The sequence below is a fragment of the Pinus tabuliformis genome, chromosome 6 (assembly GCF_031772625.1).
Source record: "Pinus tabuliformis cultivar Carrire ecotype Pingquan chromosome 6, CPIR1, whole genome shotgun sequence".
NCBI lineage: Eukaryota > Viridiplantae > Streptophyta > Pinopsida > Pinales > Pinaceae > Pinus > Pinus tabuliformis.
Window position 1 is genome coordinate 1,501,533,153 of NC_142292.1, and position 15,559 is coordinate 1,501,548,711.

Genomic DNA, 15,559 nt, shown 5'->3' on the forward strand with positions numbered 1-15,559 from the left:
CAATCAAAACAACTTGCCTCTATATGTTAGGAAACTGATTCATTCATTTAATTTTCACTTTTTAGTGAATTAATCATCTAGACCAAGTAAATAAGTGCCAAAATTACGTCATGTTTACCCCATTACATCAAGATAGATCAAAAATTACATCAAGAAGAAAAACTAGTCATACTGGCCGAATTTCTGAGTTGGAAGGTGAAAAATTGGGCAAAAATCCCCTGTGCACTGCGCCAAAATCTCTGTGCGTCATGCCACTTTGAGGCTGAGTTTGAGGCACTTCCTAAAGTCCAAATTGAGCCCAAGTGTGCGTGTTGGAAAGCCCTGCTTGTATAATTTCCAACCCAAGTGGAATTTTCCAATTTGGTGTCCATTTTCCCCTCCAGAAGTGCATTCTCCCAAGACTGCTTCCTGTGTGTCAAAATAGGGGCACTGAGGTAATTTTTTGCATTTTTTTTTACCTTTTGGGGACCCAGAACTTGATTAAATCCTTAGGTAATCCATGATCATACATAAATTTCCATAAAAAACATAGAAATATAAACTTTTTGATATTTGGAGCTCCCTAGGAGAAGCGCGCGCCACGTGGCGCAGCGCACAAGGAGAAAAAGCCTTTTTTTTGTCCCAAAAAATTCAAAATTTCAAAATGTGCTCCAAATTCCTTGAAATTTGGATTTTACCTTGTTCATCACATGTCATGCTAGGTCAAAGAGGTCTCAGCCAAGATTCAAAGCTGATCTTTCTCTTTTTGCCTCTTTTGTCTTTTTTTCGCCTTCCTCAATTTTGCCTTTAAGCTCCTGATTAGAGCCTTGGAACTCATATTGCATGCCCTGTAATGAAAAACCATATGCCTCAATAATGCATTGTCCTTATTTGCCTTTTCCAGCAACCTCTCCAGGTCGATGTTGATTCGCTCGAGCCAAGACACACGGTCATCATTAATCACTTGCTCCAATGAAGTGAGCTCAATCCTCCTTTGTTGTGCAGCTTGGCGATTCTCGCGGATGTTTTGCAACTCCATGATCTCTTGTTGGTAGTCAAGCTGCTTTTTCCTCTGCTCCAAGTATTTGATGATCCACTTAGCCCTCTCCAAGTTTAGGGATAAGGCATTGATCTCGGTCTGTTGCTCCTAAACGACCTCTCTAAGATGTGCACTTTGCGGGCCCCTGTCGGTATCATCATCCTGAATGACAATGAAGTCAGTATCTTGCTCACCTGAAGGCCCCTCATCCTACATAGGCCTCTTGCCTCAGTAATGTACCTGTACTGGTGCTACTGATGATGATAACGAGACCCCTTCCACCCCAAGTCGAGATAGTACTCGTCGTGATGCTACAAATAATCCCCTCATGCCTCTCTGATAAGTGACATATGTCGGCACAATGGTAGTCTCTGCCTCCTGACCTCCATGCTGCTGTGAAGGTTCACCCGGATCATGAACCACCTCCTGATGAGTCGCTGAAGCTATGAAAAACTCACGGGAGATGAAGTCTTCCCATGTGATACCCTGCAGGCCAAGCTGATGCATAACAATGATCTTGATGAGTGCATAATGATAAATGTTGTTGTGCTGCTGTGCTGGACTCTTCCTCCGCACAAGAATGGTCATCCGCTTGATGTTCTGGTACATAAAATATGGAATGTTCATGAATTTCACTCTTATGAAATGCATCAATAACCTGATATGGTATGCATAGAGGCGTGAGAAACGACCTTCACAACTGAAGTATCTGATGATGAGTCTCATCAATGGTGCATAAGATTCCTTCAGAAACTGAAATGGGAATACTCTCCTGAGCTGCCTCAAATAGCTAGGCATAATGTAAGGTTCATAATATGATCTATCTAGCTGCTACCCCTTTTTCCACTCTTCCCCTATGTTCGATATCCCGGTGGCCTGAGAGATGGTCTCTGGTGTCAAAGTAAAGCCTACTCCAGCAAGAGTAACATTATCATCATGCAAACGCAAAACGAACAACTGAACTAACTCCTGATGATGTTGAATTAGAGCGATCATCTCACAATATTGAAAGCATGACCTTTGCTGAAAGCATGTCATCATAAGCGGACACGCCTGCAATTGAGTTAAGGAGGTAGGCTCTTCTCTAACATGTCTGCCACCCTTTTGTGGCCTTCTCGGCACATTAAGCTCAGTGGATGAGTCACTTTGAGTTTCTACTTCATATTCTGATGAATGACCAGACGACGTCATTGCTGATATACAAACTGCCTTGAATGGCTACTGATGTATGAAACTGCTGTTAAGATGTGTTGAAATATGCCACTAAGGGAAAGTGTAACCGGGGGTGTTAGGAGAGGGAATGATATAAAGGGATGAGGGACTTTATGGGGAGGAATTATGTTTAGGGACATGTAGGAGGGTTTTGGGAAATATATATGAGGTAGGGTTTGGGGTTTTTACATTTGACAATGGGTAGAAGGGAATTGGGGATAAATGGAGTCAAGGGGAGGAGAAAATGATGAGAACATGATATACTTGGTGACAAACAATTCTTCAAAACCCTAACAGCAATTGGCTTGGTGACTTTGAGAGGTAAGGTTTGAGAGTTTTATTGCAAATTGCAACCTTTAGCAGCCAAAAATCATCATCATAGTAGCATGAAATGGATGAAACATTGATTAACAACCCTACCTGGAAAATCCAAAAGATCTGATGGCAATTCGGGCACTTTTGGTGTGTGTGCTGCGCCAAGAACCCAGTGCGCCGCGTGCTTCTGGTGCACCGCCTTTTCACTGTGATGTTGTTTTCTGTGCGCTGTGCTCAATGTGTGCGCCGCGACCTCTTTCTGGTGCGCCGCGCGGCATTTCAAGAAATGGTTTGGCTCTTCAAATGAAAAATTTTCTCCTCTACACCTCCACTTGACCTCCTTTGACCCCTTAACCCAACAAAATTCGTTTCAAATGACAAAACAAGACTCAATGAGTTGATTTGATGAAGAGGTGATGAATTTTTGAGCGGAAGGTCCTGTGCGCCGTGCACAAAACCCAGTGCGCCGTGTCGTATGGGTGCGCCGTGCCTTTGAAAAAACACACTGCGTTTTGCAGCCCTGTGCGCTGCGCTCAATGGGTGTGATGCGCCTCCTCTTCTGTGTGCCGCGACTACCCAATTCAACCCAATCCACTCAAAACGTGTGATAGCTCACCAAATTCGCCTTGGAGTGTTTGCTCTTGGTTTTTGGCATTCAAAATGACTTTGAATCTCTTGGGAACTTGTTATAAATACATGGGAGACATGGGTTTGATTTTTTCTTCTCCAAAACCCATTTTATAATGTTTTATTTTTGGCACTTTTCACAATTTAATGTAACTCTGTATTCAAATTTCTTTTTGAATTCTGGACTAAAATGATAGTATTTTTGTAGGTTTTAACCCTGTACAGAAATTACCTGCATACGAATTCTTAAACAAAGAAAATAAACAATGCGAGAGCATAACCCATAAAACACATATGCACAGAGATTTTTCCCTGGATCCCAAAACCGGGACTACCAGCTTGATTTTTCATTATGTTCCTTTCAATGTTACAATACATATTTATACATGTCGAAGCATCCAATACTATGGACCAAAAAACCATCGCGTCCAATACCATGTGCGAAAATCATGCACAAAACCATAGGTAGGTTCGCCCAACCTAATATAGTGTCCAAAAAAATTTTCCCGGGGCGCTGCCCCGGACCCCGTAGAGGGGGGCTACCCGCCCCCTCAAACCCCCCTGTGACCCCCTTGCTGTGCAATCGGCGCAACGAAGGGGTGCTTCCGCCCCCCTCTAACCACCCGTTTAACTACGTGGGTTAGTCGTGGAAAGAATATAACACAACCCAACAATCTCCCACTTGTTGTTTTCTCTCCACAGGGGGCCACAGGAGAGCTTAGTCATTTTTTCAGCCCTGAAACACCCATTGTTTCTCTACACCAAGAGAACTTCTCAGAGCTCACAGATTTTGTCAATGCATCTGCAGTATTCTTCAAAGTGTCCACCTTTACCAGCAACACCTTTTTGTCTTCTATCATATCCCTCACAAAGTGATACTGAACATCAATGTGCTTTGTCTTTGAATGATAAGCAGGGTTCTTTGACAAGAAAATTGCACTTTGGCTGTCACAGTCTATTCTTATAGCTCCTTGTACTAACCCCATACTTGAACACAATCTCTGCAACCAAACTGCTTCCTTGCTTGCATGAGTGGCTGCCATGTATTCTGCCTTTGTAGTTGATAGTGCCACTACAGATTGTTTCTTACTCATCCAACTGACTGCACCTCCAAATAGGTTAAACACATACCCACTTGTAGATCTTCTCTGATCCAGATCTCCAGCCCAGTCTGCATCAACAAAACCATGAATATCCAACACTCTGTCCAATCCTGGTCTTCCTTGGTAGCACAAGCCATAATCACTAGTGCCACGCAAATACCTGAAAACCCGCTTCACTGCTGTCCAGTGCTCCTTCCCAGGTTTTGACATAAACCTGCTCAATACTCCCACTGCATGTGCAATGTCTGGTCTAGTACAGACCATTACATACATCAGGCTACCGACTGCACTTGCATATGGAACACGGGACATGTCCTCTTCCTCTTCTTGTGTCTTGGGACACTGTTCAGCAGATAACCTCACACCTACAGGAATAGGAACCTTCACCGTTTTACTATCCTGCATATTAAACCTCTACAGTATTGTCTCAACATACTTCCTCTGGTTTAACCAGAGCTTCCTCTTTGCCCGATCTCTTTTAATTTCCATGCCCAAAATATAGTTTGCAGCACCAAGATCTTTCATGTCAAATTTGGAGGACAATTGGGTCTTCAAATCCTGGATAATTTCTTTGTCATTTCCAACCAGCAACATATCATCCACATACAAGACCAGATAAATAACACGGTCACCAATTAATTTAAAATACACACAATGATTTGCTTTGCTTCTGGTGAAGCCAAGTCCCCGTATAAATGTATCAAATTTCTGATACCACATCCTTCGTGACTGTTTTAACCCATACAGAGACTTCTTTAACTTGCATACCAGTTCTTTCTTACCCTTCACCGCAAAGCCTTCAGGTTGCCTCATGTAGATTTCCTATTCCAAATCCCCGTGAAGAAATGCTGTCTTCACATCCATCTGTTCTACCTCAAAATCAAAAGTAGCAGCAACAGATAAAAGTAATCTAATAGAAGCTACCTTGGCAACAGGAGAAAAAATATCACCAAAATCAATTCCCTGCACCTGGGAATAACCTTTTGCTACCAACCGAGCTTTGTATTTCTCCACCTTTCCTTCTGCATTAGTCTTCTTCTTGAACACCCATTTGCTGCCAATGGGTTTCCTTCCAGCTGGCAACTCTACCAGATCCCAAGCCTCATTTTTTTGCAAAGATGCCATTTCATCAACCATGGCCTCTTTCCAGAGTTTTCCATCCTCTGAATCCACTGCTTCCTTCACAGTTCTGGGATCATCATCAGTAACAGACAAAGCAAAATTTGAACTGAAAGCAGATGGACTATACCTTTCTGGCTGCCTTCTTTCTTGACCTGATCTTCTCACAGCCGGAGTTTGTGGCTCTTCATCTTCTGATTCCTCCTCTGCTGCAGAGTCTGATTCTTCCTCCTTTGGCTCAAACTCTATCTTCTCAGGTTCCTTTGGTTGGACTTCAGATTGAATAACATCTTTTACCTATCTGAACACCACATCTCGACTATACACAACCTTCCGTGTGACTGGTTTCCAAAGCTTATAACCCTTTAAACCATCCTTATACCCAATAAAGATGCACTTTTCAGATTTACTATCCAACTTGGTTTGTTTCTCCTTTGGAACATGTACATATGCATCACATCCAAATACCCTCAGATGTGAAAGAGAGGGTTTCTTACCAGTCCATACTTCTTGTGGAGTCTTATCCTCCAACACTGATGAGGGTGATCTGTTGATCAGGTAACGTGCAGTATCCACCGCCTCTGCCCAGAATTCCTGTCCTAACCCGGCACCACTGAGCATGCTTCTTGCCCTTTCCATCAACGTCTTGTTCATTCTTTCTGCGACTCCATTTTGGTGAGGTGTATATGGAGTAGTCTTCTGCCGTGCTATACCACACTTCTTACAAAATTCTTCAAATTCCTTGCTGCAAAATTCTCCACCATTATCTGTCCTCAGCACCTTTATCTTCTTCTCTGTCTGATTTTCCACCAGAGCCTTAAATTCTTTAAACCTGTCAAAGACTTCAGATTTCTTCTTAAGGAAATATATCCATGTATTCCTTGAGAAGTCATCTATGAATGATACATAGTACACAGACTTACCCAGTGATGGAACCTTCACAGGTCCAAACACATCACTGTGCACAAGCTCTAATATCCGTTTCGTCCTCTTACCACCAGAGGGGAAACTCACTCGATTCTGCTTCCCATACACACAATTTTCACAGAAATCAAAATCCAGAGAGCTATCATTCATACCTTCTACCATACCTTTACCATGAAGTATTCGAAGGCCCTTCTCTCCAATATGTCCAAGCCTTTGATGCCACAACATGGTCTTCTCTCCAGAGACCACTAGATTTTCTACTCCATTTTCAGGAACCATAGAACTATTGCACCCATCAACAACAGTGCTACCTTGCAGCTTGTACAGAGTTCCAATCCGAACTCCCCACATCAATATCAGTGCTCCTCGAACCATCTTGCAGGTATCTTTCTCGAACACCGTCTTTACACCTGCATCATCCAACTTGCTTACAGAAATCAGATTTCTGGCCAATGCAGGAATATGTAGAACACCCGGAAGTGTTCTAACCCTTCCACCTTGCAACTTCAACTTTACTTTTCCTCGACCAATGATTCTAGCCTTCCTATCATCTCCTAAGAAGACATCACCACCATCGTATTTCTCATACTCGCAGAACCACTCTCTATGGGGAGTGAAGTGAAAGGATGCACTTGAGTCAATCAACCATGCCTCATGATCTACATGTGTACTTGAAGAAGCCAAGTACACATCCCCACCTTCATCTGAGGTGGTTTTCACCTCTGCAGAAGGAGCATCATCAGATCCCTTTCCTTTATCAGGAGCTTTAGATTTACAATCCCTTCTGAAGTGCCCTTCCTTTCCGCATTTCCAGCACACCACCTTTGTAGGTTTTCCTGGAGATTTAGATCTCCCTCTAGATTTAGATCTCCCACTCGATGACTTACTTTTGTTTCTGTTCTGGGACCGTCCTCGTACAGACAAGGCATCACCATTCTGGTTGTCCATATTCTTCCGTCTCATCTCCTCTGTCAGCAAGGCTGAGACTATTTCATCAAACTGCAAAGCAGTTGCATTGCTACCTATTGCAATAACCAGACTATCCCACGAATCTGGTAGAGAACACAATAGACTGATGCACTTATCTTCATCTGAAATTTTAATATCAACAGATAATAATTGACTTACCACAGTATTAAACACATTCAGATGCTCTGTCACCGAGTCTCCATCTTTCATCCTCAGGTTATACAGCTTTTTCCGTAGGAACAATTTATTCACCAGAGACTTAGATTGGTACAAAGTCCCTAACTTGACCCACAAAGCCTTTGCCGTAGCTTCCCCTGATACATTCAGCAATACTGAATCTGAGACACACAATCGTATTGTGCTCTTTTCCTTCCGATCCAATTTCTTCCATTCTTCATCGGTCACTCCCGATGGTTTATTACCCGGATCTACCGCGATCCACTGATCTTTATCGACCAACAGATCCTCCATCTTGAGTTTCCACAACTCAAAACTTTGACCATTGAACTTCTCAATCTCGATCTTTCCACTGATCGCCATCTTCTTTCACCACCAGAATCGATCTCGCAGATCTCCCACTGAACAGGGTCTACCACAGGCCCGAGCGGAACCCCTCAGCAACAAAGGCGTCCCCTTGAAGCCAAAACAGCTCTGATACCAAATGTAGGTTTTAACCCTGTACAAAAATTACCTGCATACGAATTCTTAAACAAAGAAAATAAACAATGCGAGAGCATAACCCATAAAACACATATGCACAGAGATTTTTCCCTGGATCCCAAAACCGGGACTACCAGCTTGATTTTTCATTATGTTCCTTTCAATGTTACAATACATATTTATACATGCCGAAGCATCCAATACTATGGACCGAAAAACCATCGCGTCCAATACCATGTGTGAAAATCATGCACAAAACCATAGGTAGGTTCGCCCAACCTAATAGAGGGTCCAAAAAAAAATTTCCCGGGGCGCTGCCCCGGACCCCGTAGAGGGGGGCTACCCGCCCCCCGCTGCGCAATCGGCACAACGAAGGGGGGCTTCCGCCCCCGTTTAACTACGTGGGTTAGTCGTGGAAAGAATATAACACAACCCAACAAATTTTGGTAAATTTTTGCAGGGGTAGCTGACATAGAAATTGGCTAAGGAGACCAGGGCTGCGCTTGGAGAACTGAATAATCGAAGAACTTTTGAAAATATTACATAAACACAAAATATTGACTTTTCTTCAAAACAGAGTTTTGAAGAACAGTCATAATCCATCAATGTGACAATGAAGTTTGCAAAGCAAAACATGTGTAGAGCCTCCATCTGGCCTGCTGACCTTATGCACCCTAGACCTATGATGTATATGACTCTTTACCTATTAAAAGATGACACATTAGCTGTTATGGACTCTAATAAACATTGAATAAAAGACCTAAGCCAACAGGTACAAGACATGAGGGGAATGAAAAATAGGCCCTTTCGTTAGGTTATGGCACGCTCCTAAATGCAATGCAAGTGAATGAGCAGAATGGGACACCTAAAATGACATGCAAGAAAGAGTTTTGATCTCTGACGAAGGGCTGAACAGACCGACTCTAACACCTTTTTCGCTTCCCTTTTTGTTTTGGAGATGTGCTTAAGGCAGCCATCACAGCTGCTGCCTCCCTGGCCAAAATCTCAGGTGATTTCTCCTCTTGCTATTTTGTTTTCATGCTTCCTATAGAAAGTCCTGTGTCAACTGTTTTGGTCTGCTTGGATGGGGGTGTCTTTTCCTTTTGTTTCTGTGTGGTTGCTTTTGTTGTGCCCTCCTTTATTTGGACTTTTTCAGCCCTCTTTGATCTACTCTGCAATCATTTTTCCCTGGGTTTTTGTGCCGTTGTTCCTCCCACTGTTTTGGGCTCAGCAATTTGGCCCTTTCCTCATTTCTCTTTCTGTTCTTTTTGTGGTGGTTTGTCCTTTGTTTCTTTACCACTAGCTTTTTCTCCTGCTTCAGTGTGTTCCCCTTCTTCACTGCTAGATGAGGTGAGCTCCTTGGCTAGAATTCTAATATCATCATCTCTAGACATGTTTCGGAAAATCTCCCAAGAGAGGGGGACAGTGTAGGTGTGGAGGGCATATTCCACTAAAAGTTTGATGAGCCCATGATGAGCTAACTGATCTGGTGTCCCTTCATTCAATTTTGTGCCACATTCAATTAATGATTGCAGAAGAAAATAGGGGATGCTCAACTTCTTTTCTGGAGGTAAATCCATTCCATGTCTTAGTTCACTCAGCAACCTGAAATGATAGTCATAGACAATGCTGAACCTCCCTTCATAGGTAATGTATTTCATGATTTGGAAACTGACTTCGCTCCAGAGAGGAGGTAAGCTGGTTCTTTGGACTTCGTTTTTGTCCTCTACAGGATGTTCCTCGGGTAGGAAGAATGCTTTCTTGGCAGCTTGGCCCAATTTCCTCTCTTATTTGCTCCAAGGTATCCCTAATGGCAGGCCAGTAACTCGAATAATGAGCTTAGGGGTAAGCTCTAGGGTCAACCCTCTGAAATTCATTGTGGCTTGTGTCTTTGATTCAGGTTTCAGGGACATTAAGAATTCGTCCGCTATCTCATCGTCATGACCCCGAATTTTGTCACAAAAGGACATCCAATTGGCGTGGGTGAAGAGGTTCACCACCTCAGGATGCTCGTGCAGCTTACTGGGATCCGAGGGTTCTTTCCTGATAAACCCCCCTAGCATGGTGAGAGTGCTCTGTTTTATGCTCTGATCAAAAAAGGGAATTTTGTTTATGGATTCCTCCCCTGAACTTGGAGAAGGGATTTCAGCTATCAATTAGCACCAATTCCCTGGTTCTAAGGCTATTGCTGCCCAAAACTCGGCTGTCTCCCTCGGGACTCCAGATTCGACGAAGAAAAGTCCAGGCTTCCCTGCTCTGGAAAGCTGTGTCGTACTTCCTGTAGAGCTTCTTCCTATAGAACTCTTCCCGACTTCTGTACGATGTCACTGTGCCTCTGAACGAGCCTGGTACGCGAGAGATTTTTGAAACAGGCCGAAAAGCTCGGTGGAGGATGACGGGTTAACATATCTTGGAAGCAGAGGACACGTACTTCGGCCGAGGACGTTGCAAGTGCAAATGAACAGCAGGTGGTGAGAGTCTTTAGCCGAGCATCTTTTAACTGCGACGCAATTCGTGGCATGGGGATGAGGTGGCCGGACCGAACCGTTGATCCAACGTCACGACCATCATTTCTCTGCGTGTCCCTGACCGCCATCACCTCACCTCTGCCATCAACCGCTGCCACCACCGCCAGCCCTGACGATTGTTCCTCGACTGGACTCTCCACATGTGTTGGCTGCACGTCTCATCGGTGATTTTGAATGTAACTGAGCTTGTTCGGATCCCACGAAGCTATGTAACTGGCTAAGGGTGGCCAGTTGACTGGCCACCGATCCCATTCAATCCAGACCATTTCCACAGGCATGTAGTTTTTGAAATATAGTTTATGCAATTGATGAATGAGTTTAGACACATACCTGCGTGGCTGTGGATGCAATATGCAGACTTCAGTTCTTGGAACCACTGCTTCGCTTGTTTTTGCGTCATGCACGGGTGTTAGAACCCATTCCTTCGTCTGTTGATGCTGTATGCAAGGGTTTTGGAATCCGCTCCTTCCGTTGTCAATGCTGCATGCATAGGTTCTATTTAGTTTCGGTTGCCGAGGATGTTTTCACATCCAAGAGGAGCCTTTTGCATGTTCCCTTTGTTGGTTTCGGATATCCCTGCCTCCATAGTATGTCTTCCAGAGGGATCAGTTGCTACAGGATTCCTGTAGGATGTCCTGTAGAAGCTTCTCCTTCTGGGATGCAGGCTAAACGAGCAGGGCTATATTGCTGATGAGGGATTTGTTGATGAAGAGTTTAGATGGAGTTTGACAGGTAGGGTGAGTGCGACTTTGTTACTTGACTTGTCACTAAAAATTATTGTTGTCAATATGAGGAAAACAGGGTTTCTTGTATGACTATGTAGGAACACATAACCAGGTGGGTGATGGAGGTGCAAAGAGATGAAACATGGGTGACATACGGTGACGGGTGGAAACAAGGGTGGTTGCAGGCCTAACAAATAGATTCTGACCTTCAGATTCCCCTCCAAAATAGATTTTAGCTTGCTCGAAGGTTCTACAGGATGTTTCCTGTAGAAGACATAGACTTCCTGTAGAAGAGGCAAAGCTTCTTGTAGAAGGTGAAATCTAAACCCGAATGCGATCAAATCCTAGGAAAGGCAAGCGGTCATGGAGGAAGTTTCTGTGAGGGTTTCCTGTAGCCTGGTCCGAACCCCTATCCTTGTTTTGCGCAACCCTCCTTACCTGCAATGTATTCCCTGCAACCTGCAATTATTTCACAAAGATTAGGCCTATTTTTTTCTCTCTTTTTTTCTTCCCTTTTTTTTTTGAGAGACAGCTGGGGTGCCTCCATGAGGTTTTCACCCTCACTGTCTGCCCTGGGCGCCTCTCAGAGGTTTTCACCCAAGGATCTTTTTATTCCATTTTTTTTTTTATGCTCAAGGTGTGGGTGGAGTAGAGACAGGGCCCTGCTCCGCTACCAGCGCTGATTTATCCAAAGTTTCAATGAACTCTTGCCTTGAAAGCGGTTTCCTATAGATTTCCAATCGATGCCCATTGACAAGCATGGGGATGGCTTCTTTATCAATGGTCCTGATAAGGACTGAACCATTGTCATTTCATTTTTCCACTGTATATGGTCCTAACCACCTTGTCCTCGGTTTCCCTTTGAAATCCTTGTATCTTGAGTCATACAGTATCTACCAATCTCCTAGTTGGAATTGCTTTTCATTAAGGTGCCGGTCATGCCATATCTTTCTCTGGAGTTGAACTACTTGTGAGTGGAGGAGGGCCTACATTCTCTGTTCATCTAAACCATTCAGCTGCAGTAATATTTCACGTTGAGCATAGTTGAGATCTAAGTCTAGATGAGCTGCCACCCTCAGTGTGTTGTACTCAAACTCTATGGATAGCAAAGCTTTCTTCCCGTAGACCAGCTCATAAGGTGTGAAACCTGTTGTAGTTTTCCAAGTGGTGTTGTAGGCCCAGGTGGCCTCAACCAGGCGATCTGCCCAATCCTTTCTACTGCTACTCACCTCCTTAGTCAAAATCTCTTCTAATGCTCTAATAGTGACTTCCACCTACCCATTTTCTTGTGGGTGATATGGGGTGGAAGTTCTGTGCTTGATCTTGTGATGAGCGAGCAAGTCTTCAATCAAGTTAGAGGTGAACTGGCTTCCTTAATCGGTGACTAACTCTCTTGGGTAGCCAAACTTGTGGAAGATATTTTCCCTTAAAAACTTAGCCACTTTTTCTTCTGTCACTGCCTTGATTGGCTTTGTTTCTGCCCACTTTGTCAAGTAGTCGGTCCACACAATGATGTAAGACCGTTGCTTTGAAGGATAGTTGATAGGACCCACAAAATCCATGCCTCACTTCTCAAATGGCTCGAAGGTCACTTGAGATTGGAGGGGCATTTCATCCCTTGGATTCAGTTTCCCCATCTTCTGACATCGGTCACACTAGTTGATGTATCTTCTGACATCTTGATGAAGAGTAGGCCAATAGTAGCCTACCTGTAGAATTTTGAACGTAGTCCTTTTTGCTGCAAAGTGGCCTCCACAGGACCCATCGTGACAGGTTAGGAGGATGTCAAAGACTTCCTCCTCCCTAACACAATGCCTCAAGATCTGATCTGGGCCAAGTTTAAATAGGTTGCCCCAGATCCAAGTGAATGGGGCACTTTTTCTCACAATTTTGCTCTTCTCCTTTGAGGATAGGTGTGGACGGAACTGTGCTGAGACCAAGTAATTTGCTATATCAACAAACCATGGAGAGAGTACTGAAATAGCAAACAGGTGTTCGTCTAGCATCTGATCATCCACCGTCCCTTCTTCACCTGCAAGCAAATCCAATCTAGACAGAAAGTTAGTAACAACATTTTCCTTACCTGGCTTGTCCAGAATGGTCGAATCAAACTGCTAAAACAAAAGTAGCCATTTAATGATATGAGCGTTCACATCAGGCTTATTCATTAAATATCTAATCGCAGCATGATTAGTGTGTATGAATGTTTGATAACCAGTGATGTAGTGTCTGAACTTGTTTATGGAATGAACTACAACCAGGAATTCTTTTTCGGTTATAGTATAGTTCATCTCTGCCTTGGACAGGTTTTTGCTAACAAAGTATATGGCATATGGTAGCTTCTCCTCAACCTATCCTAAGTCTGCCCCTATGGCTTTGTTTGAGGCATCGGTGTGGATGTGGAAAGGTATGGCCCAGTTTGGACCTCTCAAGATCGGGGCAGACACCAGCTTATCTCTCAACTCATCCAGAGCCCCTTGACAATTGTCAGTCCATTTAAATTCAACATCTTTCCCCAAGAGGCCAAACAATGGTGAGGCTAGCTTATTGAATTCCTTAATGAATATTCTATAATATCCTGCTAAGCCTAGAAAACTCCGAACATCTCTTACCTTTTAAGGAGGTGGAACCTTTTGGATGATAGCAATCTTGTTAGGATCCACCTGTAATCCTTGCTGAGAAATTGTATGACCTAGCACGGTCCCTTCAATCATCAGGAGTTCACATTTTTCGAGACTGAGGGACAGTTTCATCTCAATACACTTGGTTAAAACTTTTCCCAGGTTAGTCAATGCTTCTTGGAAGTTGGACCCATAAGGAGTAAATTCATCCATATATATTTCCACCGAAACGTGAACCAGCTCAGCAAATATGCTCAGTACCACTCTCTGGACAGTGGCAGGAGCATTGCATAGCCCAAAGGGAAGGACTTGGTAGGCAAAGGTACCCCATGGACAAGTGAAGGTGGTCTTATCTTGCTCCTCCGGGCTTATTTGGATATGATTGTACCCGCTGAACCCATCTAGGAAAGAGAAGAACTTCTTCCCTACCAGTCCATCCAACACTTGATCTATGAAAGGCAAAGGGAAAAGGTCCTTCTTGGTGGCTTTGTTAAGTTCTCAGTAATCTACACAGAGTCTCCACTTCCCGTTTTTCTTGGGCACAAGCACCAGAGGTGAGACCCACTCACTGTCAGAGATGGGGTAGATGAATCCTGCATCCAACAACTTTTGTAATTCTTCTTTGACAATGTATTTAAGAGCTGGATTCATTCTCCTCTAAGGCTGCTTGACTGGTTTACAATCCTCTTTAATGTAAATGTGATGGATACAGACCGAAGGGTGGACTCCTTTCATCTCCTTATAGCTCCAAGCGAAAGCATCCAAATGGTGGTTCAATAAGCTACACAGCTCCTTCTCCTGGGAGGGAGATAGGGATGAGCTAATCTTTAAGGTTCTTTTAGGGCCAAATTCCACATTCTTAACTCTAGGTGAGGTCGGATCAGCCACATAGAGGTCCACTAAAGCGCTGGCTTGGGTACCTTCCACTAACTCCTCTAACGACAGTGCACTGGGAGGTGGATTTCGAATCAAATTCTCAATCAATTCATCCTCAGTTGGAGGACCTCTCCTGGTGGCTTCTACTGTGCACAATGGTCTAGAGTAGACCTCATCGTCATCACCTTCTTCCAACCAGAGTGGTAAGTCATGTTCTAGCAGAGGTTGGGCAGGAGGGTATAGGACTAGCTATTTGGACATAGGCCCATTCTTGATGGTCATGCTCCCAGCTCAACAACTAATGTAAGAATCCACAATAGCTAACCCAGACCTTCCCAAAATGAGGGGGTATCCAATGAGTTTTTCCTTTGGCTGAAGGACCAAGAAGTCCGCGGGGTACTCCCAAGAGTCAATAGAGACCAGGACATCTTCCACAATCCCTTTGGGAGTCACACTGGAGTAGTCTGCTAACTGTAGTACTATTGAGGTCTTTCTTAAGGAACTCTGAAGGTTAAGTTTGAGCATAGTATCCCTGGTCATCACATTAATGGCAGCCCCTAGATCAATCAAGGTGTGGGGGATTATGGTGCCATTGATGTGGACATCAACTATAGGACTCCCAGGGTCCAAATATTTTGGACAGATCACTTGCCCCAACATTAGATCAGACAGTTGTCCTATGACATTGATAGTTGGGGCATCTCTCTTGTTCCTGCCTGGGTGCCTAAAACACTTCTCCTTGATCAATTTGTTGTATATTGGTACATCTTTTATGGCCTGGAAAAGTGGTATTTTCAGACACAACTGCTTAAGTTATCCCAGAAGTTTAGTCTCCTCTAGGTTTGGTTGCGAGGTTATT